Source organism: Sus scrofa, chromosome 6, assembly GCF_000003025.6.
Source record: "Sus scrofa isolate TJ Tabasco breed Duroc chromosome 6, Sscrofa11.1, whole genome shotgun sequence".
Lineage (NCBI taxonomy): Eukaryota > Metazoa > Chordata > Mammalia > Artiodactyla > Suidae > Sus > Sus scrofa.
In genome coordinates, this window is record NC_010448.4 from 81,455,423 (window position 1) to 81,482,398 (window position 26,976).

Consider the following 26,976-nt stretch of genomic DNA (forward strand, 5'->3'; position numbering starts at 1 on the left):
CCTTCTAGATTGTCATGCAGATGAAAATACTCTGGGATGAAAGCTGGTTTCCTTTGCCTTTTTTTCCCTGAATCTTTTTTATTGTGGTAAAATATATAAACAGAAAATGTATTATCCGAACCATTTTTTTAGTATACAGTTCAGTGGCATTAAATATATTCATAATGTGCTACTCTCACCACCATCCATCTCCCTAACTCTTTTCATTTTGTAAAACTGAAGCCCAGGAGTTCCCACTGTGGTGCAGTGGAAAGGAATCTGACCAGTATCCATGAGGATGCGGGTTCAATCCGTAGTCTTGCTCAGTGGGTTAATGATCTGGCCTTGCCATGAGCTGTGGTGTAGGTGGCAGATGTGGCTGAGATCCTGAGTGGCTGTGGCTGTGGCTATGGCTGTGGCCAGCAGCTACAGCTCCAATTCGATCCCTAGCCTGGGAACATCCATATGCTGCAGGTGCGGCCCTAAAAAGCAAAAAAACAAAACTAAACTAAACTAAAGCCCATTGAACAGTAATTCCCCACCCCCCTTACCCCATCCCCTGGAAACCAGCATTCTATTTTCTGTCTCTATGGGTTTAGTAGTTGACTCCTCTAAGTGCCTCATATAAGTGGAATCATAAGGCAGGTGTCTTTCTGAGTCCAGCTTATTTCACTTAGCATCATGTCCTCAAGGGTCCTCCAAGGCTGTAGCAGGTGTCAGATTGTTGTTCCTTTTGAAGGCTAAATAATATTCCATTACATGTACAGAGACCATTTTGTCTGTCCACTCCTCCAGAGATGGACATTTTGGTTGTTTCATGTTTAGCTATTGTGACTAGCGCTGCTATGTACATGGGTGTTCACCTATCTCTTTGAGACCCTGCTTTCCGTTCTTTCAGGGGGTGTACTCGAAAGTGGAATTGCTGGATCATACGGGGATTCTATTTTTGTTTCTTGAAGAATCACCGTAGTGTTTTCTCCAGTGGTTGTACCATTTTACATTCTCATCAACCATTCCTTTGCCTCCCCAGCCCCACTCCACCCCCCAGTTCCAACTACTGCTGCTCTGAGGTCTTTCAGAATTTCTCAAAATGATGAATTCCAATGGCAATGGCAGCCCTTGGCCTGGCCCAACAGAAAGCCCTTGACCCCAGCCTGGCTGAAAGCAGAGACCATTTCACTCACCATCGACTCTGCCCCAGCCTCTGGCTCAGAGATGGTAGTGGGGCAGGAAGGTTCACCAAACGCCAAGCATGCATCAAGTGCCCTCCTAGGTACTCTGCATGCATCAGTTCCTTTCTTCTCCTGACTGCACAGAGCTGTTATCATGCCTGCCAGGGGAGAGAGCCCTGGGAGGTGTCCGGACTTGCCCAAGCAAAGATCAGTCAGCTATACAGCTGGAGAGGTGGGCAGGGTCCGTTTTACAAAGGGCCTTGAATACACTCTACATTGAGGGCAGTGGGGAGCCACTGCAGGTTTTAGACAGGGAGGCAACATGATCAGACTCAGGTGGAAAGCTCAACAGGGTTGAGAGAGGTAGGGAAGAAAGAAGGATTAATGGTTTGATTGCTGCTTCCCAGAACCGTAAGAAGGGAGATCTTGGGAGTTCCCACTGTGGCACAGCAGAAATGAATCTGACTTGTATCCATGAGGATGTGGGTTCCATCCCTGGCCTCGCTCAGTGGGTTAAGGATCTGGCATTGCCGTGGGCTGCGGTGTGTTTCACAGACATGGCTCAGATCCTGCATTGCTGTGGCTGTGCTGTAGGCCAGCAGCTGTAGCTCCAATTTGACCCCTAGCCTGGGAACTTCCAAATGCCTCAGGTGCAGTCCTAAAAAGGCAAAAAAAAAAAAAAAGAGAGACCTTATCTTGGCAAAGAGGGAAGGTGATGCTGATGCAGGCGGGGCAGATGGCAGCACAGCTGGCCCGTGTGGTCTGGAACGAGCCGTTTAAGCTGGGATTGGGTGGGGAGCTTGAGGAGGGTCCACATTGCTAAATGCAGGGCCTATGTGGTTTTAGGCAAGTGACTTTGCTTCTCAGATTCTCAAGTTCCTCATCTGTAAAATGGGCTTCACTTCCCGGTACCACCGCTGGGAGCCGAGAGGTCAATGAGATCATTAAGACATGCAAAGCACTTAACTTAGACCAGCGCCTGGCACAGAGCAAGTACTCAGAACCACCGAGCATTGTGGGAAGTGAGGCGTGTCCTTATTTTCACCACAATCCTCACAGCTCCTGGGACAGCCTCCCAGGTAGGCTGGGGTCTTCGCCTCGAGGAGCAGCCCCAAGCCTGGCTGCTTGGGGTGGGCTCTGTTGGGGGACCTCTCTCTGCTTCCTGCCCGGGAGAGTGGGAATGGCAGCCAAGTGTGCAGGTGCTGCCTCCCTGCCCTCCCTCCCTCCTCGCCCTCCCCCACCCTCCCCAGCTCCTGCTCTTCGCCCTGGGTCTATTTCCAGCAGCGGCTGCCTGAGGCCATCGCAGGTGTGGGTGGTGAGTCAGAGCCAGGCTGAGCGGACACGGTGGCCTTGGGGGCCTGAAGCTACCACAGCCTCCCTCCCTTGGCCTTTCCCAGCAGCCCTATGGGCACTCTGATGGGTAGATGCTGAACCAGAGTCAAAGGGTCCCCCACCAGAGTCACCGAGACGAGGGGACATGACCCAACATGCCCCAAATCAACCTCTCTGCTGGCTGGAGGTGGGGGCTGAGGCCCTGTCCTGTTCATCTCCACGCCCAGTGTACCTAGGACTGGGCTGCGCACCCAGCAAGGATGCAATAAACATTCACTGACTGAATGGGCCAACATCCATATGGGACTTTGGAGAAATAGAATTGCCGTGTGCAGGGTGCTTGTGAGGGCAGAGCGAGACTGCTGGAGACAGATGAACAAACAGAGTTTATGTGACCCTGGGCAGGTGAATTGGCCTCTCCAAGCTTCCGTTTGCTCATCAGTGAAATGGGGGTAACAATGTGCATTTTGTAAAATACGGCTGTAAATGAGGCCACCTCAGAGAACTTTCTACTGTGCCTCAGACTGTATCTATAATAAGAAGGATCACATTTCCTTATTGGTATATTCAAATGTGTTCTCTGCCTTGGATGGCGAGCAGCTCCTGGGTCGGGACTGACTCTCATTCATCTTTGCCTTGGTGGGCCTGGCATAGAGTCAGCCAGTTCTCCGTATATGTTTGTTGCATGACTGACTGACCCCATCCAGGACTGGAATGTGTTAGATTGTGAACGGTGGTAATTGTGACCATAGGCCCCAGGCTATTTGAATGCACAGAACTTCTACCCAAAAGAGAAGCTGGCTTTTGGCTTCCATTTCTTAAGCACTTGTATGCCAAGAGCTCTGCAGCTGATTTCATCAAACTCTTACAGCACCACACAAGCAGGTACTATCATTATCTCCATTTTACAGATGCGGAAACTGAGGTTCAGAGATACTCTGTCACTTGCTTCTGGTCACGTGTTCACCTAGAGGTGGAGCTGAGACCAGTCCCAGGTCTGTCTGATCTCCCTAGGTTCTTTGTTGTTGTTGTTGTTGTTGGGATTTTTTTGGCTCTACCTGCAGCATGTGGAGGTTCCCGGGCCAAGGATCGAATGGGAGCCACAGCAGCGACTCAAGCCATTGCTTGCAAGCCATCGCAGTGACAAGGGCAGATCCTTAACCTGCTGCTCCACAAGAGAACACCTTCCCTCGGTGCTTAACTGTCTCTGATATCACTGGTGTAGACAGAGGAGGGAGTCGGGAAAGCACGGCTAGTGGATTTCAGCGCAGATCTGTGCTGCTGTGAAGTGGTTAGGACATCGGGACTGGAGAGGCCTGTCTGCGGGTCTGTGTGCCCGCCTAGTGCTGAGGACTTTCAGGGGTGGGACAATGTCTCCTTCAGCTGGGTGACTCCAGGGCTCAGCACGCGCCCTGGCATAGAGCGGGCGCTTGTTATGAGTCTCCTGAGCGCATGAATGGCCTTTGGCCTTCTCTCTGCACTGGGTCCCACACTATTGAGACAGCACAGACCACTCTGCTCAAAGGCACTGCATTTCTGGGCACCAACCCAACCCCAGCTGGCAATAGCCAGTGCCTGAGGGTCACTCCCCCAAGCTGAGCTGGCTTCTTAGTCATAGTCAGCTCTTCCCTCCATTTCAGATTCTCCCTGTCCAGCCCCAGCCGACTCTCTTCTCTCTGCCTCCCATGACTCTAGAGTTCTTCCCCATCCCACTCCCAGCTCTCACACCTGGCCAAGCAGGAACTTCTTTCAGAGTCACTGAGCAGATCTGTGTCAGGTAGGCTGGGTCTTTTACTTAATTCCTTTGAGTGGCAGAGTCTTTACTCATTGTCAAATCTCCAGATCCTAGCACAGTGCCAGACACATAATATGTGCTCAGTGATATTTGCTCAGTGAATGAACACATCTCAAGACTCGATGCATCTGCAGCTCTCTTGGGCTCTCTGCTGCCAAAGCTCTGGATTAATGTGTGTGTGGCCTTGGCATTTCTAGGCCTTGGTTTTCCCATCTTTGTTTTTTGTTTTGTTTTGTTTTGTCTTTTCTAGGGCTGCATCCGCGGCATATGGAGGTTCCCAGGCCAGGGGTCAAATCGGAGTTGTAGCCACTGGCCTACGCCACAGCCACAGCCACAGCAACGCCAGATCCGAGCCATGTCTGCGACCCACACCACAGCCCATGGCAACGCTGGATCCTTAACCCACTGAGCAAGGCCAGAGATTGAACCCGCAACCTCATGGTTCCTAGTTGGAATTGCTAACCACTGCGCCACAATGGGCACTCCAGTTTTCCCATCTTTGAAATGGATGGGTTTGATGGAAGCAGCCCCGTCCACCCCAGGGTCCAACATGCCGGACAGATGGGGGGCATTCCCACATAAGCCTCTCCCCACCAAGCCCTGCTCACACCCAGATTTTGATCAATCTCCAAAATCATTGCAAAGCCCTAAAGGTTTGTGATGGTCACAATTATTTCCCTGGGAACTAGCCACTCACTGTGGGTTGGGGCCTTACAACCCTTAGTGCAAGAGCAAAACTCTCTTATTCTCTTCAAGGCAGCAGATTGCAGAGCATCAGGTGTGAATGACATTTTTATAGGGATTCAGTTGTTTATCCTTTATCTATTTTCCAACTCTTTATGGAGCATCTTCTAACTACCTGGCCCTGGGGATATAACAATGGACAAAAAGACCTTTTGGAGCTTAGATTCTAGTGGAAGAGATAGAAAATTAAAAAAAAAAAAATAGATACCTATTAACTGGGAAAATTTCTTTTTGTTTGTTTGTTTTTTTAGTTTTTTTTGCTATTTCTTGGGCCACTCCTGCGGCATATGGAGGTTCCCAGGCTAGGGGTCTAATCGGAGCTGTAGCCACCGGCCTACGCCAGAGCCACAGCAACGCGGGATCCGAGCCGCATCTGCAACCTACACCACAGCTCACGGCAACGCCGGATCGTTAACCCACTGAGCAAGGGCAGGACCGAACCCGCAACCTCATGGTTCCTAGTCGGATTCGTTAACTACTGCGCCACAACGGAAACTCCTAACTGGGAAGATTTCTAATCACAGTAAGTGCCATGAAGGAAATCTTTGAGGGTGCTGGGCCAAAGAGGGCCAGGGAACGGGGACTACCTTGGGAGGTGTCAAAGTTGGTCCCAAAGCTTCATTGAAGGACTTTTTTGAACTGCGACTAGAGGATGCGAAGGCGCTGTCCTTGCGAAAAGCAGAGGGAAGAGCACACTGCGCAGAAGGAACAGTATAGGCAAAAGCTCCAAAGAGAGAAGGGATAATTGTGGATCTTTTTAATTTTCTTAAAAAAGAAAATAAATATAAAACTGTATTTCTTGGGAGTCCCCTGGTGGCTCAGCAGGTTAAGGATCCAGCATGGTCACTGCTGTGGCTCGGGTTCAATCCCTGGCCCCAAAACTTTGTCGGGTGTGGCCCAAAAAAAAAACCTATCAGTCTTTAGTTATTAGTAGTGCCAGATTAATTTCTTCATTCAACAAACGAGCCCCTGCTGTGATAGCTGGCCCTGTGCTAGGCCCCGGGGGACAAAGAGCTATGCTTGAAAGCGATATTCTTGTCACACACATCCTGGACCTGGCACCCCGTGGAGCTGAGCTGGTCTGATGTTTGCGAAGGGCTCCCAGCTTGGATCCTTGGGGAATCCAAATAAACCCCGCAGGTTCTGGCATCCCAGGCCTCCGGCCAGCCAGCCAGCCAGCCGCTCAGGCCTCCATAGGAGGGAGGCTTCTGTTTCCTGCCTCTCCCTCCCCCACCCACCTGGGCACAGAGGGTCTTTCATCCATTGTTACTGCTTCCTGCCCATCCATCTCCAGCTGCTGGTCTGCACCCTGCAGATTTACACTGACAAGCGGATGCTTTTACCAGGACCCTCGAGGGGGATAGGGAGGGGAGTGGCCTGGGGTGGGAGCAGTGGGGGAAGGAGGGCTAGAGCTTTGTGACAAGGAAGAGTTTCCTGCTCTGAGGAGGTGTCAGACCCTGACGGCTGGGAGGCCGGGGAGCAGGCCTCTGTCCCCCAAGCCTCCCCCATGCTAGGGGAGGGAGTGATTAATGACCCCTGACTCACCAGGGCCTCCATGCCCCTTGGACTGGGTTTGGGTTCAGTAACATCTTCCCCAGCCCCATTTCCAATGTGCAGAATGAGCACTGGGCTTGGAGTCAGGAACCTGGGGTTGACGGACCATCTCCACCAACTCTTAGCTGGGCGACTTAGGCAAATTCTGTAACCTCTCGGGGCCTCAGTGTCCTCATTCGACAAGCGATTCTCATAATCCATGCCCAGCAGTGTTGTGAAAATGAACGCAATCAATGCCGTAAAATGAGAAGCATTATCTCCCCTTGGGCTCTCCTATCCAAAGTAGGAAGCTTACAAACTGGCTTCCTTGAAGGAAGGCTTGGCTGAGCACCTACTGTGTGCCAGCATTGACAATAAGGAGCACCAAGACTCAGTTCTAAGTGAGAGGGACAAGCAGACAGACATGCATCACGCAGTTGGTGGAAGCATTTGAACAAACTGGTTGAGGGTGTGGCTCCAGAGCCAGTCTGCCTGGTTCTGCCCTTTACTGGCTGTGTGGCTATATGCAAGTCACTTAACCTCTCTTGGCCTCGTTTCCTAAATTTGAAAACGAGGGGAATAATTACCCCCCTCATAAAATTGTCATAAGGGTTAAATTACCTACTATTTATAAAATACTTAGTACAGTGCCTGGCACATAGTAAATCTCAATGAATAAATGTTGTTTTTATTATAGGGACTGTATTTCACTCAGAATGTCAGGAGCCCTGTCTCTAAGCAGAACTGCTGTAGCCAAAGCAGAAGGGACTACCACGCTGAGTGAGCAGCTGGTCAGGCATCCGTTCTCCACAGTGGCTCTGTCTGTCCATCTAGGACAGCATAGATTCGGTGATCATCAGTCCCACCAAGGCCATTAGCACGAGGTTGGAGCCGACACTGAACCCCAAGGTGTTGGAGCTTGAGGAGAGCAATGGCCATGAGGTCCCCCCGGGCAGTGGAGCTTCTTTTCCACAAGCTGATGATGGGCTCGCGCTTCCAGGGCCTGAGCCCCCCACAAGAGCACTGGCCGGTCCACAACGTGATGTCTGAGGGACTGGCGGGGCACAGACCCCTGTCCAGTGGAGCGAGAGCCCTCCCTTAGACATGAGGGTTCAGTCCCCACCCCTTGCAGCCTGCCTGGGTGGGAGGAAGAAAACTCAAGGAAGCCCCTGAACCCCAAGGGAGAGAGAGGACCAGGATGGGAAAGCACTGGGGTGGGGGGAAATACTGGGGCTCTGGGATTGGTAAGGGTGAGGACCCCTGGACCCCTTTCTGCTGGTACATACATATTCTCCAGACATAGCAACTCATTTCCATCAAAGCCAACCCAGGGGAAGGCTACTGCTACTTGCCCTATCAGGAAAACTGCCCAGCTGTCCCATGTTCAATTGTGACTAAGGAACCATGAGACCAGAGGAGTTGGAAATAATTCTGTACATTCAAAGCAAAATTATCATGTGTTATTCATAATTATTCATAATTAAATTATTATGAAAAAATTTCTTATGGAGTTCCTATTGTGGCTCAACAGAAACAAACCCGACTAGTATCCATGAGGGTGAAGGTTCGATTCCTGGCCCCCCTCAGTGGGTTAAGGATCCGGTGTGGCCGAGAGCTGTGGTGCAGCTCACAGACATGGCTTGGATCCTGCATTGCTGTGGCTATGGCATAGGCCGGCTCCACTTTGATCCCTAGCCTGGGAAATTCCATATGCCACACTTGCAGGCCCCCCCCTCCAAAAAAAAAGAAAGAAAAAAAAAGAAAAAGAAAAAAGTTCTTATGATGTGCAGGTGCTGATGAAGTCACCACGGAGTGGAGAGGAGCTGGTACTGGAGCAGGGGACCGTATGAGGAGCTGAGCCTTCGTGGTGAGTGTGGATGAACAAGGGCACAATGTGAGCAAAAGCATGGAGCTGAGAAACAGCCTTGGATGCTCCAGGGAACAGCAAGTGGAGATTCCGACGAGGCTCAGTAAGAAGAGAGGCAGAGCTGGGACTCAGGGTACCATAAGCCTCGTGAAGGGATTGGATCATGGTCTGTAGATGATGAGGTTTTAAGTGGAGGAGGACAGGTTAGATTTTGATTTTTCTCAAACCACCCCGGTTGCAGGATGGAGGATGGATTGGAGGATGGAGCCTGGAGGCAGCGGGATCACATAGGAGGTTAGTGAGTAGTGCTCTGGGAAGTCAAAGGGGGGTAAGTTTCTTGCCCCTTTGTGTTGTTTTGAAGGTTAGATGAGAACAATATACTCATAAAGGGTCTAGCAGTGCCTGGCACACAGTGAAAGGTCATCGTAAATGTAGTGAAAGTGCTGAGGGTCTGAACTGGGACTGGTTTGAGAAACACTGACACAGTCAAATCTGCAGGAATCTTTGACTGAATGGATGTGGGGGTGAAAGAAGAGGAGTCAAAGAAGTCCTTAAAGATTTTTTAAGCACTCACCCTGTTGTGAGCCAATTCACCTAGCAGATGGTCCAGCTCTGTTCATACGCCACTTCTCCTTGAGCACCTACTATGGGCAAGGTACTTTCCTAGGTGCTAAAGCTATGACACCAGGCAGAGCAGTCCCTAGTCCCCTGGTGCTCTTTGTTCAGACTTTGTCAATGACGGAAGGACCTCATGCCTGCTTTCATCAGATGGCCTGAGATTGCTACGGCTTCTGGAGCCGCCTCCTGGCAATCTGCAGACATCTCGAACCCAGCATGCCCCAAACTCAATTCCCACCACTGCCCCTCCTGCCTGCATGTTTCCCCTCCTCAGAAAATGGCACTGCCACCCACCAGGCACTCAGGCCAGAGACCTGGGTGTCCCCTTCAGTGTCCCCTTCCTCTCTTCCCTCTACCCCACCCCGACCCAATCCATCTGTAGCTTCAGAGTTTGTTTCCAAAACGTATTTTGGACCCATGTTATTACCCACACAACAGGCAAGAACAAGCTTCTTCTGTTTTTGGAGGGGTTTTTGGGCTGTGCCTACATCATGCAGAAGTTCCTGGGACAGAGATTGAACCTACACCATAGCAGTGACAACTCCGGATCCTAACCTACTGTGCCACGAGGGAAATCCAAGAGCAAGCGTCTGAAAAGGCAAACCACACCCTGTGGGTCCACTGATGAAAACCTTGTTTCAGGAGCTTTCCAATGATATGGCGTCTAATCCATAAGCCCAAGTGGGTCCTTAAAGCTGGCACAGGTCTGGCCCTGCCCGCTTCGGAGCTCTTCCTGCAAGGCTAGAGTCCTCCCCTCTCCCCACCCCCCGTACTGGCCTTCTGGTTTCTTAAATCACTGAGATCTTTCCCACCTTCGGGCAATTGTGCATGCTGCTGTCTATCCTGAGATGCCCTTCCCTCCATTCTTTGCTGGGCTGGCTTCTTCTCACTGCCCGGGTCCCAGCTTAAGTGCCCCCTCCTTCCAGAGGCCTCCCAGCTCATCTCAGTCTCCCCCGTTAGCTCTATCTCAGCACTGCTCAGGTCCCTCATAGCACTTAGCTCAATATGCAATAATTTTATTTGTCCATTTGTATCATCTGTCTCCCCCCACATTTGACTAGATTTCTGGAAAGCAGCATCCATGTCTGCCTCCCTCCCATGGGGTTCCTACAGCCTAGCACAGCATCTGCCCTGCAGCCTGCCCCGTACTGACACTGCCTGTGCGCTAAGTTCCACCGGTCCAGCCAGCGCATCAACACTCTCGCAGCATCTCTGAACTCCCCTTTTGTTTAAAGAGCATCACACTCTCTCCTCTCCCCCGCCTCAGTGGAAGAACTTGTGGGTTATCTTGTCATCTATCAATCTCTAATAAACCGGGTTATTTTTAGAACAGGTGAAAGCAACGATCTAACATCTCTGAGAGGATTTTCCACTCCCATCTGCCTTTCTACTGCATTTTGGTTTCCTGTGGTGGTTGCGGAGGCTGCCAAGCCAGCAGGCTTTGTTTTTCTGGGGTGCAGAGAAGGGCCTAAAAAGCAACCCAAGCCCCCCCTTACACCCTCTCCCACCCTGCATCGTGAGAAATTTGAGGTGCCTAGGACAATCCTCTGGCACACAGTGGGAAGCCTGGGAGAAAGCCTGGTGCTCCTTACTTGCTGTGTGACCTTGGGCTTGTCACTTTCCCTTTCTGAGCCTCCGTTACTCATCTGTAGAAGGAGGAGGTTGGAGGGTTAATTACTAAAGACTCTGACAGCTAAGATTTGGATGAAACCATGAGCCAGTGAGTCTTTTCCATCCCTGGCCATCAGATTAGATGATGGTCTCAATTCTTTCTATGAACGAAATGTGGCCGGTGCTTCTTATAGCACTTATGCAAATGTATGCAAATTATTGTAAAAATAAAGGACCCCAGAAGCTCTAGTTCACTGGACCAAGGTCTGGCCAGATCTGGGGTGGAGGGGAAACTTAGCTCAAGCTTTCACCCTGTTTGACTGTCTTTCCCCACATCCCAATCGACAGAGAAGAAACCGAGGCCCATAGAGGGAAAGTGACTTGCCCAGGGTCACAAAGCAAGAAGCTGGCAAAGGGTATTTGTAGTCAGGTCAACATTCTGGCCCTTTTCTCCCTTGCTCTTCCTGCCATTCAGCTGCAGGCCTGGAGCTCACACCAGTTCTAAGGTAGGGGAGGTGCATCCCCTGGTAGACACAAGCTGGCCTGGAAGAAGCTTTGGAAGGGAGTGCAGTCAAAATGCTTGATATGTGGAGCAGGCAGAGGCCCTTTTGCTTCTGCGATCAGGGTGAAGGTGTTCTTTGAGTCACATGCTGAAAAATGGCGATGCAGAGAGACATTCCGGGCAGAATGAACAGCATGCGCCGGGGAGGAGATGCAGAAAGAGGACGGCACCCCATGCCCACGCCTCCTTATAAAGATGACTTCAGGGAGTTCCCTCTGTGGCTCAGTGGGTTAAGAACGTGGCTAGTATCCATGAGGATGCAGGTTCCATCCCTGGCCTCACTCAATGGGTTAAGGATCCAGCGTTGCCGCAAGCTGCGGCATGGGTCACAGATTTGGCTCGGATCCAGCGTTTCTGTGGGCATGGCATAGGCCAGCAGCTTCAGTTCTGATTCGACCCCTATCCTGGGAATTCCATATGCTGCAGGTGCGGCCCTAAAACAAAAACAAAGACTTCAAAACAAGCCCCCCGATGTGTCCCCTTCAAACCAGAAGGCTCCCCTCCCACCCCCCATCCTGGTTCTTTTATATAGAAATTCCCCTGCCTGAGGATAGAGCACATGTAGGGAAAGAGTGAAAAGCAAGTTGGAGAGCAGCATGGGGATCAACTCGTACAAGGCCTGAAATGGTAGGCTAAAGGATCTGAGAGCAATAGGGAGCCATGGAAGGTTTTAGGGCAGTGAGAGAAGTCATCAAAGTTTAGGATGACCCGATGGGCTGCCGGTGGCAGGGAAATCAGTTTGAAGACTGGACGATAGTCCCAATGTTAAAGCAAAGGCCTGAACCAAATTGAGGAGGCAGGGCTAGAACATGGACATTTGTCTGAATGAAGCCGTCTGAGCCTGCTGGGCTGGGGAAGCAAGGGAGAGAACTGAGAAGAGGGGGTTCTGCTTAATCCAGGGAGGAAGGAGGCTCAGGCCTCTCTCTCTACCCTTCTTAGGGCTGGCGATTCCCCAAGCTGATGACTGGGCAGGACAGAAAGGAGGTGCCCAGGTCAGTGGAGCAGCTGCCCACCAGGAATCCAGGACAGAGGGCAGCTCGACTTGGTTCTCTGGGGACTTTTACTCTATTTCTCTAACTTGTTAAGGAAAGACCTGAGGGCCTTAGGGGACCACGAGGCAATTATTTCTCAAACATTTATTTAGTACTCACTAGGGCAAAGTATTAGTATAGAGGACAGATATGCTGAGACCCTATTTTCTGAATCTCAAACTAAGACATGCAATCTATAGAGGATTTTTTTTTTCAAATTTGAGATTTATCTATAGTACAAGTGCTTTAATCGCATCTGTTAGGAGTTGTGTCCCCCCAAAAAACAGATATGTTGAAGTACTAACCCCCAGTGCCTTAGAATGCGACCTTTTTCGGAAATAACGTTGTTGTAAATATAAGATGAGATCCTGCAGGAAAAGGGTTGGCCCTTAATTCAATATCTTTACGAGAAGAGGAGAAGGCTGCAGAGGAAGAGGGCCGGGGTGGCAGAGGCTGAGGTTGGAGTGATGCAGCTGAAAACCATGGAAAACCAGGGACTGAAGCCCACCACCAGAAGCCAGGAACAGGAGAGAAAGGATCTAACCAGAGTCTCTGACAGCATGGCCTTGATGACACCTTGATTTCAATCCTTATATCTGCAGAACAGTGAGATAATCAATTTCTCTTCTCTTAAGCCACCTCATTTGTGGTACTGTGTCACACTAGCCCTAGGAAACTCATACACTGCAACAAATCACTTTTCACTTTGTCCATTTTGGCCCTGATCACCACTTTAAAGGAGGCTATCTTCTGGCTTGTCTCTGTGGAGGTGTGGGTTCGAACCTTGGCCTGACTCAGTGGGTTAAGGATCCAACATTGCTGCCGCTGTGGCATGGGTCACAGCTCCAGCTCAGATGCTATCCCTGGCCCTGGAACTTCTATATACCATGGGGGCAACTGCAAGATTAAAAAAAAAAAAAAAAGAAAAAAGAAAAGAAAAGAAGGTATCTTTCTAGAACAAACATGACTAATGTTACTTCTTTGCTCAAAACTTGTCCATAGCTCCCCAGTGCCTAGGGCAATGCTTTAAGGGACTTTTTGCCTAGGTCCTGGCTGCTCCTCAGCCTCATGGCTCAGCACCTTCCCCTCCCCTCTCAGCACCAACACCTCTTTGGGCCTTTCCTCTTGTTACTCCCTCCATACTTCCCCTTCTGGCCCCAACACCTGTTCCCTCTTCCCTTTCCTTGGTGGAGCAGTTAAGAAGAGAACACTTTGTTTTGAATCCTGGCTAGTGTCACCTTGCCCAAGTTCTTACCTCAATGCCTCAGTTTCCTCCCCTGTAAAATGGGACTGCTAGCACTTCCAATCTCATGGGTTTGAGGATGGAAAGGTATAAAAGCCTCTAAAGGCTTAGTCCTTGAGCCTGGCTTGTAGGAAGCCCCCCAAAGCATGGTTCATATCACCTCCCTTATGCTGGGTGTGCTGTCCCCCAGAAAGCCTCCCTGCCAAATTCTGTCACCCAGGTCTCGTGTCTGTCTCATCACTTTGGTGTCTCCATCAGATTGTGCACTTCTCAGGGTACAGAGTAGGTGCTGGATAAAGGCTTGCTGAATGAGCTATTGAGCCAAGAATTAGCAGTGGCCAAGGAGATCTGGGAATTAGAGCTAGGGGACAGCTTTCATAGAATAGTCTGTCCATCCTTTGGGAAGTATAAATACCCTTAGTTCTGAGAGCATGAGAAAGAGAAAACCGGAGAGAACAAGGCAGCAGGCAGGGTACAAGGGGCAGAACTCGAACCTCCCTCTAGCACCCCTGACCTTGCCCCCCAGCCCCGGCACACCCTGCCCCCTGTGGTGCACCTCCACAGGCTGTCACCCACGCGCACCTACCCCGTCCCCAGCCAGCAGCTTCCTCTGACACACATTTTCCATTGCTGGGTGGGGCAGAGCAGGTTACAGGTGAAAACAATCTCCGAGGTTTCCTCTTTAGTCCTTCCCCCACCTCCCAGCCCCTCACCTGGCTTTGGTTTCTATCTCGGCTGAACCTACCTATCCACAGCCCCTCACTTCCATGGCACAGGGTCAGTCAGGGATGAGAACATTCAAGATGATGAGGTGTCACCTGGTGTCCCAGATCAGGTACAGGCCGAGGAGTCAGGAGGCTGGCTCTGCTGTGTTTGAGCTGCGTGCCTCTGGCAAGCCCCCTGCCCTCTCTGAGCTGTCCTTGCCTGCGCCTGTAAAAAGGAGGCATAATTCTAGTCCCCTGGGACTGTTGTGAGACTTAAATGGAAAGACTTTGAATGAGCTCTAGCAATCTGGTTATTTGTGGGGACAGAGCAGGAACCCAGCGCCACAGGGAAGCTCCTTTTCTCTGGGCCCAACACTGTGCCAGGCACAGAGGGGCTGTAAGTGTTTGGACTCTAGTGCTTGATGGGTGTGGGGGGTTGGGGCCTAGATTCTGTGGAAAGAATCCCAGAATGCACAGGAGTTAGAGACCTGGGCTCGGCACCCCCGCACTTGCTACTTGACTTCAGCAGGTCAGTTTCCCCCATACAATCAGGGGTGTCACTTGGAGGTTCTCTAGGTCTTCCAGGTCTGGCCTCTCAGACCCTGTGCCAAGAGAAGACCAGTCCAGGTCAGGCTGTGCGGACCTCTGAATTGTCACCATTTTTTAAGCCACTCGTGAGAACCTGGGGTGAAACCTTGGCTCGAGGCCAGTCCTCCTTCATTTCCTCCCACCGGCTTCTGTGGCAGGTTCTCTTGTGTCACTGGCCAGCCCGCATCACTGCCCATCTCATCAGCCAGGCTTCCTTCTTCTGGCTTCACAAGCCCCTGTTCCTCTTTCAAGACCAGCTTGGGTGTTCCTTCCTCGGGCAGCCTCCTGGCTCTTGGTCACAGGTGGCATTTCTTCCTCGGAGCTCCTAGAAGCCTCCGACACCACACTCGGTCCCTTGCTAAATGACGTCTACTCCCCAGGCCTGACAGAAGACCTGAGTCTTACTCACTGTTGCATGTCGAGCATTCAGCCGGGGATTGGGTGCAGACGGTATCTGATAAATGGGTAGATGACAGGATGGGGGCAGAATGAATGAATGGTGGATGAAGGAATGAAGGAATTGAGAGATAGATGCATGGACAGGGGTACTGGATGGTGAATGGATGGTTGGATGGATGATTCTGTGGATGGATGGATAATCGATGAATAATAAGTAGGTCTGGAATACTCAGCTACTGATCATTATTCTTTTTTTTCGTTATGGCTGCACCCACCACATATGGAAGTTCCTTGGCAAGGGATTGAATCCAAGCCACAGCTGGGACCTACGCTGCAGGTGCAGCCACAGTGGATCATTTAACCCACTGCACTGGGCCAGGGATCAAACCCGCACCTCTGCAGTTGGATTCTTAACCCATGGCACCACAGTGGGAGCTCCTACTGATCATTATTCTCAGCATCACACAGCGTCTCTGGAGTCACCAAACACACACCCTGGATGTGCTAGGAACTCCCTTTGCTTCCACCCATTCTTCCATGGCTCTTGTTTCTCCTTCAAAGCATGAATGTAAGTTTAAGAATTTTCCCACGAGACCCTGGGGTAAACTGCCCATCAGAATATCTTACCGGAGTTCCCGTCGTGGCGCAGTGGTTAACGAATCCGACTAAGAACCATGAGGTTGCGGGTTCGGTCCCTGCCCTTGCTCAGTGGGTTAACGATCCGGCGTTGCCGTGAGCTGTGGTGTAGGTTGCAGACGCGGCTCGGATCCCGCGTTGCTGTGGCTCTGGCGTAGGCCGGTGGCTACAGGTCCGATTCGACCCCTAGCCTGGGAACCTCCATATGCCGTGGAAGCGGCCCAAGAGATAGCAACAAAAAAAAAGACAAAAAAAAAAAAAAAAGAATGTCTTACCTTTATCATTCCATTAGAATTCCCCAAGGGTCAGTGTGAAAATGATGGTGATGCATTCACTGAGAACTCTGCCGACACCTCTAGGCTCAGGAAGAGGGTGTTTCTGGATGATCCAGTGTTTGGGCTCAGAAGGAATTGCTGCCCATGGTGTTGGCAAAGAGGCAAAGATGAGCTGCAGCCACTTTCCAGCCTGGTCTGACTGGCACTGTCGCCCTCCCCGTCCCTATGCAGCCCTTGCCTTCCACCCATTAACAGCCTCCTCCCCGCAAAAAGGGAATTTAACAACTTCCTGGAAGTCCTCAGTCCTCTTCTGCCACCCTAGGACCTGGAAGAAGAGGGGTCAGAACCCATTTTGGAGGCTTATTCCCTTTCACCAACCTGTCCCAGAGAATCAACTGATGTAGAAACATGGCAGAGGACTTTAGTTAAATTTTGGCTTCAGCCCTTGTCAGCTACTTCACTCTGGGAAGAAGGGATTAGTCCAGAGACAGAACAAGGCAGCAGGAAGAGACAGGCTTTGGAGCTACACAGATGTAGGTTCAAATCCTGCCCTACCCGGGAGTCACTGTGACCACAGGCAAAATACTCCTCTGTGTCCCTGCTTCCTCTTCTGCAAAGGGGGAGAAACAGCACCACTTAGCTCCCAGGGCTATTGTGAGGACCTAATGATTTGCTGTTCCAAACTAGCCACTCAGTGTTCCAGCCACTGAGCCCTGAAGCATGGCCAAGAGTAACAGACGAGCCGGGAGTGTGTCAAGTACACACTGGATTTTGAAGACTTAGAAAAAGATGTAAAATTCTCAAGAATTTTTTGGAGTTCCTGTCATGGCTCAGTGGAAACGAATCTGACCGGGAACCATGAGGTTGTGGGTTCGATCCCCAGCCTCGCTCGGTGGGTTAAGGATCCGGCATTGCTGTGAGCTGTGGTGTAGGTCACAGACACAGCTCAGATCTAGTGTTGCTGTGGTTGTGTCATAGGCCAGCAGCTACAGCTCCAATTCAATCCCTAGCCTGGGAACTTCCATATGCCGCAATTGCAGCCCTAAAAGACAAAAAAAAAGAATTTTTCTATCAATTTTAATTGATAATATGATATGTGGATGCTATTTTGTAATATTGGATTAAATAAAATACATTCTGAAATTTTTTACAAAGACACTGCTTGAAAATCCTTCCGCTGTGCAGCCTTGCCAGCCTCTCCTGGAATGTGATGGTTTCTCTTCTCCTTGCCACGGGTTTGCACATGCCTCTATTATGGCTTTTAGCAAATACTGCGGTCATCTCTTTAGGTGTCTGTCTCCCCAACTAGCCCTTGCGCTCCTTGAGGTCAGGGGCTCTGTCTCCATCAGAGCCTGGGACACAGCAGATGCTCAACAAAAAGTAACTGAATGGATAAACACCTGTATCTGGAAGCTGTGTGAGCTTTGATGATTCCACCATACCTGGAGTCCTAGATGAACACGTCAGGGTGCACGTCACACTAAAACCATGATCGAGGCCCTGGCAGGAAACAGATGGTGTGCTCAAACTGAGCAATTTGAAGAGAGTTGAATCAAAGGTCTGTTAACAAAGACCGGGGGCAGAATTTGGGAAAACCAGGAGAGATGGTGCAGCATTCCAGGGCTGGTAACAACGGGGAGCTGTTACCACCCATGGCCTTCAGGGAGATGGGTGGGAGAGGGAGGGGTTCCCTGAACCCAGGGCCAGAGCCCTAGGCACAGGGCTGCCAGACAGGAGCTGTAGTTTTTGGGTCAGGGACTCAGGCAGCCTGTGGCAACCCTTCAAGATGGGGCCAGGGGAATAAACTGACTGTGCCCACTCTCCATCTTCCTCTGCCCTCCTGCCCTACCCAACCGGAGGCCAGAGGGCAAAGGAGGCCATTGATGTCACCCACAAAGGTCACCTACCAGGTCAAGAACAGATGGAGATGGGCAAAGGACAGTTTCTGGAGGGACCAACAGAGAAATCTGGCCCTAGAAGAACATTATACCCTCTTCGAGGGCCTCTGGACATCCTTAGAAAGTACAAGAAATAGAGCCAACCACTGTGTGGCTGTGTGTTGGGGGCTGTGCTAATCCATTTTCCAGGCTCAGAGAGTCCAAGTAACTTCCCTAAGATTACGCAGCAGGAAATGGCACAGCCAGAACTAGAACATAGGTCAGCTTCAAGATTCCGGCTCCCATGCCTCTTCGGGATTTCATGTCAGGCACTATGCTATGCATTTTGTTTGCATTATTTCTAATGGACAAAAGTTTGCGAGGTTGTGTCCTTTTCCTGTCTCAGAGAGGTCGAGTGAGTTCTCTGGAGCCACAGAGCTCATGGGAATTACGGGTAGGGAAGGGAAGGAGGGTGAGAGAGTTTGCCACTAACCGGGGCAGGTGACTGGCAGATTGCACGGTGGCAGACTCAGGGATTTTTTTAGCCCCATGCGCCCCAACGGGTGGAGCCACCTCTCACCAGGTGCCTCCTGGAGTCACTCCCCAGCTGCAACCACAGGATTTAGATGTTCAGAGCTGGGCAGGGCCCTCAGCATCCTCTAGGCTGGCTCATGACTGTGACTCTAAAACAAATAATAATTATGGCTGTGACAGCCACAGCTTCCTGAGCCCTTGGTATATTCATTCATTATCTTTCTCTCCATGGTCACTGTATCTGGCCACAACTCTCCCTTAGGATTGTCTGATACCTGCAGGCAGGTATCATGGGCTGCTCACTTTGCAGATCAAGAACTGAAGCTGAGAAGGCAAACGACTTGTCCACAGTCAGGCAGCAAATCAGACCAGACAGAGCCAGACCTGCTCCCAGGGCACTGACTCTGAATCCAGACAGGCTGAGTTCATCCTGGCTCTGTCCCTAACAGATGTGCTGATCTTGAGCAAGTCATTTTTCTGTAGCGAAGTTCCCTCATCTGTAAAATAGGGATGACATAGGATCTGCTGCACTTGTGGTAAGGATGCAATGACTTATTCTACATAAAGCACTTAAAACTTTGGCTGCAACATATGGAGGGCTTTAGGATTATTTTACCTCTGTGTCCACTGAGTTTCCAGCCACATCTGCAGAGGCTCTTAAATTGTGTTCCTGGCGATCCTGGCTTTCATAGCAACCGACTGAGTAGCTGCCAGCCACTGGGGCGGACACTGTGCCTTCCCTGCTCAGGGCAGCCTCGCGTAGCCCCCACCCCCACTTTGCAGACCGGGAGATGGAGGCCCCAGAGAGTAAGAATGACCTGGCCAGGCCTTGCACCTCACAAATCGCAGAGCTAGGAGGACCACTCCCAAATCCAAGCTGGTAATACCCCGCCCCCCAACTGCAGGAAACCCAGCCAGTTAGGATTATTGGTATTGTCGTCGGAGACAATACTGAAGACAACAACAATACCACAATCACGGAGGGTGCTTATTTCCATTGGCTCCACAATCCTCCCTCCCGCCACCCGTGGGGAGGGGGCCTGGGGCTTTAAGAAGAGGCTCCTCGAGGCAGGATGAACAAACAAGCAGTGAAAACCCTGCAGCTGGGCCCCAGGTGCTGGGAGAGAGAGTGGGGCAGGAAGCGGGCAGGCCATTTCTTTCTTTCCTCTTCTTTCTTATTTGTTTGAGAGGCAACTTTACTTTCTAAATCGGTCATTGTCACCCGTTGGCCCCCGCCCCACCTGGGCCAGGGCCTCTGGTGACAGGGGCTTAAGAGGAAGCTCTAGGGGGCAGGCGGGACGAGGGTGCTAGGTGTGGCAGGGCCCAGGCCCAGCTGGACTTGGGGGGTCTCTTCCCCCCACCTTCGGGTGACCTGAGCCTGGCAGACAATGCTTGCCTGCGGTGTGGCCTGGGTCACCCAGGTTCAGCTGCCAGGGGGCAGGGGCAGAGGCCGGGGCCCATCCTGAACAGGGGGGTAGTGGGGCAGTGGCCAGGATCATGGCTCTCGAGTCAGATCCGTTTTGCTTCCAAACTCTGTGACCTCATTTCTCTGAGTTAAATGGGAAGAGTTGTTGTGAAGATTAAACATAATTAAATCACACGATCAGGGTAAAGCATCAAGCACATTTATTAGCACTTGGAATGTTCACTAGCCGAGAGTCACTTAAGAGACCAGTAGTTACTGGGTAGTCACTATGCGCCAGGTGCTTTTAAAGCATTCTACACATATTAATTCATTTAATCAGCACTCGAAGACACTCTCCATCTAAGAGATGGAACTGCATGGAGAAGCCAAATGCATGGCACGCACAGGGCAGATCCATGTTTTATAGGCTGTCTGCAGAGTTTACACAATATTGAGGGATCCCTTTAAGAAAAAGAATATAGGAGTTCCCCTGTGGTGCAGTGGGTTAAGGATCCAGTGTTGTCACTGCATGGGCTGCTGTGAGGCAGCTTCAAACCCTAGCATGAGAACGTCCACATGCCAGGGTTGTGGCCAAAAAAATAGAATATAAATTATGACTATAAAATGAAGTACAAGGCCATGCAAGGGAGACACCAGAAGCCCAGGCTGTTATAAAAGCAGTACTACTGGCGGATGAGGCAGTCCCTGCTAAATGCCATAGACGATGCCAGCAAATAAAAAAGGCAACCCTGGGAGTTCCCGTCATGGCACAGCGCAAAGGAATCTGACTAGGAACAGTGAGGTTGCATGTTCGATCTCTGGCCTTGCTCAAGTGGGTTAAGGATCTGGCGTTGCCCTGAGCTGCGGTGTAGGTCACAGGAGCAGCTCGGATCCCACATTGCCGTGGCTGTGGTGTAGGCTGGCAGCTGGAACTCCGATTGGACCCCCAGCCTGGGAACCTCCATACGCCACAGGTGTGGCCCTAAAAAGCAAAAAAAAAAAAGCGACCCTTCCACTGTGCTTGTCATGTGCCACACACTCTTCTCATCTAACCCTCCCAATAACCCAATGAGACGAGCACATTATTACCACCCCCATTATACAGATGTGGAAATTGAGGCTCAAGGAGGCCCAGTGACTTGCTTGAAGGCCCAGAGCTAAGAAATAGCAGAGCAGGATTCAAAGCCAGGCAGCCTGACTTTAGCCACTGCCATAACTGTCATCTCCCTCATCCCTGAGGCTCAGAGGCTGTCATCACTCCTCAACTCCCTTTTCCAGTCCTACATCTCTAACCCAGCAGCAGCTCGGGGAGGGGGCAAGACCACCGGGTTTTGGAGTCAGAGATGCTTGGATCCTAATCCTTATGCTGTCACTTCCTAGCTGTGAATCCCTGAAGTAGACTTTGCACATCTCTGAACCTCAGCTTTCTCATCTGTAAAACAGGATTGCATAATTTATAGGGTGGCTATAAAGTCTAGATGCCTTGATGATGATGATTATTTTGTAATATATTATCAACAAACCATAAATTATGTATATATATTTGCCTCGGTTTCTAGGACCAGAGATAAAGAAAGAAGTGAGTGCCTGGTCCATACTGATTGTTCAGGACCTGTAGAGACTGCTCTTGTGGAGGTGAGGTGAGAGGTCATCTGCGAGAAGTGGGTTTTGGAAAGAAGAAAGAACAAACAACCTGGCATCAGGGGACCTGACCTCTGGATAGAGCTCCACCAGGGCTCATTGTGACCTTGAACAAGATGTTCCCCTCTTCCTGGGCTCAGTTTCTGCATTTGCAAGTTGCATGTGTTGTCCCTCCCAGTGCATGAATGAAACTGTCTCTAAGGTCCTTGAGAGAGTAAATACGAGCACAGACTGATTCTTGGGACACCCCTCTCCCCACCCCAGGGGCTGCACCCATGGAGGCTCTGGATTCTTCTGGGGTGCTATTTGTGGCCACCACCCTTGAAACAGAGAGGAGGGTTTGCAGAGAGCTCTTGCATCTCATAGCGACATGACACAGCCCTGTGAGCTCTGCAACCAGAAGCCTTTGATCTAATCTCTGTTTCCTCATCTGTAAAATGGGGATGGAGATAACAGACTTCCTCAGCCCCATTGTACAGATAAGGAGACTGAGTTTCCAGGAGGCACAGGACTCGATGGAGGTCGTGGCTCCCATCTTGTCTTTCTCCCACCCCCCCACAGGTGTGGGTCTTCTTGGTGTGGGAGTCCTGATTCCCTCTCCCCATCCTGGGAGGCTGTGTTACATGGTCCTTATCTCTCAGTCTGGCATCCTGTCTCTCCTCTCTTCTCCACCTGGCAAACCTGTTTGGTGGAGTCAGGCTCCTAGGCCAGCCCTGGTGCCCCACTTACAAACATGGACCCCAAGCAAGCCAACTACCCCTCTGGGCCCTTATTCCCTCATCCATGAAATGGGGACAGCAGTCCCTAACTCTATATAGAAATACTCGACATATCCAGCACCTGACCCACTGAGAGACACACAAAATGTCAGGTTTCTTGGTCTTTACCAGTTGTCTTTCAGACCAACCTCAAATGCTTCCTTTCTAGTGCCTCCATATGGACCAAGGTTCTCTGGGTGCCCACAGTCCAGGCCCTGTGGCACCCATCCCTCCACGTGGTAACTACTCACCGCCATGTCACCTCCCACACTGCCTCAAACTCCTCTGCTCTAGTCTTCTTGACGTCTGCTGTGTCAGTATAGGGGCTGGTATACAGCAGGTGCTATTGGATGGATAAATAAATGATGCCTCAGTGGTGCTGAGTGTATTAGCTAAACTTTCTGTCCAATCAGGGCAGCAGGATTCTGGGTACTATGACCACTGCCACTATGACATCCTCCACCAGCACAAGAAGTAGCTCCCCATTATTGAGCGTTTACCAGTGCCAGGCATCGGGGTGAGCATTTTTCAGCGCCATCTTGCTCATACCTCTCAGTCATCCTATGGGGTGGCTGTTCTATTAGTGTCCTCATTTCACGGATAAGGAAATGGGCTCTGCTGGGTGTTCTAGCCCATCAGGGCCCACAGCCTTTTTCCGCTGCCGGTGAGGGTGGATGGTAGAAGCCCAGAACAGCAGCCTGTCACCCTCCAGAATTTGCCTTTGACCATTCCCTCCTGTAGAACTTCTTCCTTGAAGACCTGACTTCTCCCAGACCCTCTCTCATCCTCCTCAGTCTCCTCCCCAAGTTCTGTCCCACCTTGAAATGTTGGTGTTTCCCCAAGGTTCTGCCCTCAAGCCTATGGGCTGATGGGATGTCCAAACAGGTTTCTACCCATTGGAAAAGGCAAGTAGGCCAAGCACAGGGCGCCATTCTCTTTGATGCAACGACTAGGTTGGGCTTGGGCATATGATTCAGGCTGGTCAATTAAGGCCTGGGACTGTTGATACAGCTAGGATGGACCATTGGCTTTCTCCTTCTGAAATGTGGGAGCTGATAGGATGTGAACATGGGACCATCTTTCTGGGGACTAGACAGGGCCTGTCATAGGAGAGAGAAGAAGGCCCATTTTTTATTTTGGCTGCACTGTGGCATGTGAAAGTTCCCGGACCAGGGATCAAACCCATACCACAGCAGTTATCTAAGCCACGGCATGATAACACCAGATCCTTAACCCACTGAACAAGAGAATTCCAGAAGGACCATTCTTTGAGAAAGACACAAACAGAATTGACTATGGGGACGGTGGGGAGATAATCCAATGGCGGCATCAGGGACCCTGGATCCAGCAATACCTGAAGTTGACACTCCCTGGAAACTCCAAGATAATAGAAACGCCAGATTCCTAACCTTTCTCTTTTTCCTTAAAAAAAAAAAATTTTTTTTTTTTACTTAGTTTGAATTGAGTTTTGTCACTTATAGCCAAAAGATTGCTGACCAATATCTCTCTCTGGTCTCTTCCTGGAAGATGTTGGGTCTTATCTACTCCCACATCAGTGTGTCTAGCACAGACAGCTCTTGAAGGAATGGATGTCTGACAGGTACCTCAAAGGTGAGTTCACCCTGCTCCTTTCCTGGGTTCCCCATCACAACTAATGCCATCACCGTCCACCTCAAGCTCCAGAGTCAGGCAATACGGTCATCCTTACCTTCTCTCCCTCAAATCATTCTACTGTACGTACACTGTTCTGTACCAGAAAGTTCTTGTCCATTTGTCCCTTCTCCTGTCCTCTTGCCATTGCCCTGCTTCGGGCCACACTCGACTCAAGGCAACAGCTTCAGTCTGTCCTCTCTTCCCTCCTCTTGCCTTTATCCATCCTGTGTACCTACCACAGCGATCTTTCTAGAACCCACACCTGCCCACGCCACTCCCCTGCTTCAAACCCTGCATGTGTCCCCATCAACCTCAGAACAGAGTGTGAGCTCCCTGGGGGAGGCTCTGGAAGCCCTGCCCAGGTCACCTTCATCCCGCCCTGCACTCCAGCGGCGTTGCATGCCCTTCCCCAGAACACTACACACTTTCTCCCTGCTGGGTTTTTCTGCTGGAATTTGCCGCTGCCTGGAATAGGCCTCCCCTCCTCCTCACGTGAACTACAATCATCCCTCAAAGAGCCCCCTCAAGGCTGACTCCTCCAGGAAGTCCTCCTTCTTGTCATCCTTGCCCTGCCTTCCCTCAAGGAGCCTGCTTCCTCCCTCTTTTGTGTTCCCACAACACCTTTGCCTCTTGGCTGACCGGACCCTGAGCCCCACGGGGAGGCTCTGTCTCTCCATCTCTGTGGCAGTACGGCATGACGGGCTGGGCTCTGCCGGCCAAGGCGAAGGCCAGGGGCTTTCTCAATGGGACCCTAGGGAACTCACTGGCTAAATCTAGTTTGGTTCTTGACTGATCCTTGACTCTGTAGGACAAAAACCTTTTTTTTTTTTTTTCCTATTTGGACAGCACTTCACAATTTGCAAGTGTTCCCAGGTTTATTTTCTCATTTAGTCTTTACGTCTCTGTGGCCTGTCGGCCCCCTTTTACAGGTGGAAAATTTGGTTCAGAGCATTAGGGCTGGAACCAATCCCCAGTCCTGGGCAAGCCCTTGACTCTCAGCCCCTCAGACTTTTCCCATCGGAGCCTTCCCCAGCTTCGCCATTTCCCCGATGGGAGCTGAGGACCAAGGAAACCCAGAGCAGCCGAGTGAGAGGGGGGAATGCACCTCTGGACTGGGCTAGCAGATGGTAATCACAGTGACAGCAGCTGCCCTCGCTGTGTACGCTGTTCTAGGCAGGAAGGGTTTGTCATTCCTATTTCACAAATGAGGACACTGAGGCACAGAAGAGTTAAGAGATTTCTCTCTCCTGGGTTCCTTCTGACGCCTCTGCAGTGGTACAGCGCTTTAGGGTCTATAACGTTCATCTCTCTTCCTGCATCTCACGGGGACGTGGACAGTCTCCCACTTTACAGAGGTGGCGACTGAGGCTCAGAAGACAGCGGCAGAGCTGGGAGAAGGCACCAGGCCTTCCGATGCACAAGCGGAGCGCGCCAGACGTCAGGAAGCGCAGCTGGGGCGGGGGCAACAGGGCTACGAGTGGGCGTCCGCGTCATCCTCCTGCAGCAGCGCAGAGCCCTGGTCCCTGCAGCGAGTGCACCAGGTGCGTGGCCCGTGGGCACGGCGGCGCGGCGGGTGTGCCTGCGTGGGCGCGGGCGAGGGACCCAGGCAGGCGGAGCCCCACGCCCAACCTCCCTCCCACTCGCCTTTTCTCCCGTGGCTGGTGGCAGGTGAGTGGGTGTCGAGGAACCGCCAGGCAGCGGAGAAAACAGGACGCCGCAGAAATCAGATTACTCACCTGCAGCTGCGACTACCCAGGGCTAATAAAAGCTGAGCTTCCTGTTGTTTCTTTATTACCACCCTCTGCCTCCCCCAGCCCCAGCCGGCTCCCAGCTGCAGCCAGAGCCCTAACCGATTGCCAGAAACCAGTAGCTTCAGGGTCCTGGACCACTCTGCTGCCTGAAATTGGACCATGTGTGTAGCATGGGATGGGGTTAATGTTGCCCCATGTGTGGCCCCTCCATCACCTGCATGGGAATCACCTGGGGTGCTGGTTAATAAAATAAGTCCCCCGACACTGCTTCACATCTGTTGAATCAGAATCGCTGCAGTTTAGGGCCTAAGAACCTGCAAATTCATACCAATCTCTGGTGTTTTGTATGCAGGTTCAAGTTGGACAACCACCAAGTACAGATGCTGTAGGTTCAGAAAACAAGTTTATTTTTTCTGTCACCCACAAGTTAGGGATGGAACCTGTCCCCAATATTGTCCAAATAGGTCTCTCCCCTTTCAGGGCCTTCAGATGAGCCTGAGTTTGCTCAGTGGGGGATGAAAATAATACAGATTTCTAGAAACTGAAACGAGGTGCAAATGAAACAGTACGATTAGCATGATTCCTGGTAGTTGTTCCTGAGTTCGAAGACCAACCAGAAATAGACATTGAACCAATATGGTGGCAAAGACCTTAGGAGTGAACAGGATGGATGGGAGCTGTGGTTGTGGGGGGTGAGCGGGTCCGGAAGGGGCTATAATTCACTCTGAGACCATTGAGAAAAGCTTCAGATCCTGCCCCACAAGGAAACGTTCCTGCCCAGGACATTGACAATCCCTTAAGGCCAGATCTGGTGGCCTCTTCTCAGCCTCTCTGTGACATCTGACTCAGGGGTAGGCCGCCCCCTCCTCCTTCAAGCTCTCAACTCCCTCAGCTTCAGGGAGGCCTCACCTTCCTGTGTTCCTCTCACCTCCCTAGCAGCTCCTTTGTGGTCTCCCAGCTCCTTCTGCTCCTGCCCCTGGGAACACGGGCCTGGCGGCCTGCAGCACAGCTCCTAGACAGACAGCCTCATGCACTCCCACTTATCTGCCCCAAGCTGAGCTCTGCCCTGAGCTCCCAGAATGTAATCAGGGCACCTCCTAAACATCACGTAGTGACCCCAAGCACCCCAAGCAACTCCACCAACTCTGAACTCCTCCTCTTGCTCTCCCCGCCAACCTGCTATCCCGCTCGGCTCCCTGTCTCAAGGCGTGACACCCGCATGCTGTCCTGGGTGATTTCTGCTCCTTTGCCCCCATGCAGCATCTTCA

General features: G+C 51.2%; 1 long non-coding RNA gene across 2 annotated transcripts; it reads left to right on the top strand.

Annotated features, from left to right (window-relative positions):
- LOC102158376 lies at window positions 2,245–26,005 on the top strand. Of its 2 annotated transcripts, XR_002344943.1 has the most exons (4): window positions 2,245–4,260; window positions 8,346–8,422; window positions 21,465–21,540; window positions 23,832–26,005. It is a non-coding gene; the product is annotated as an uncharacterized LOC102158376 (long non-coding RNA). The 2 variants fall into 2 exon arrangements; XR_002344942.1 differs by lacking the exon at window positions 23,832–26,005 and having other exon boundaries at window positions 21,465–21,856.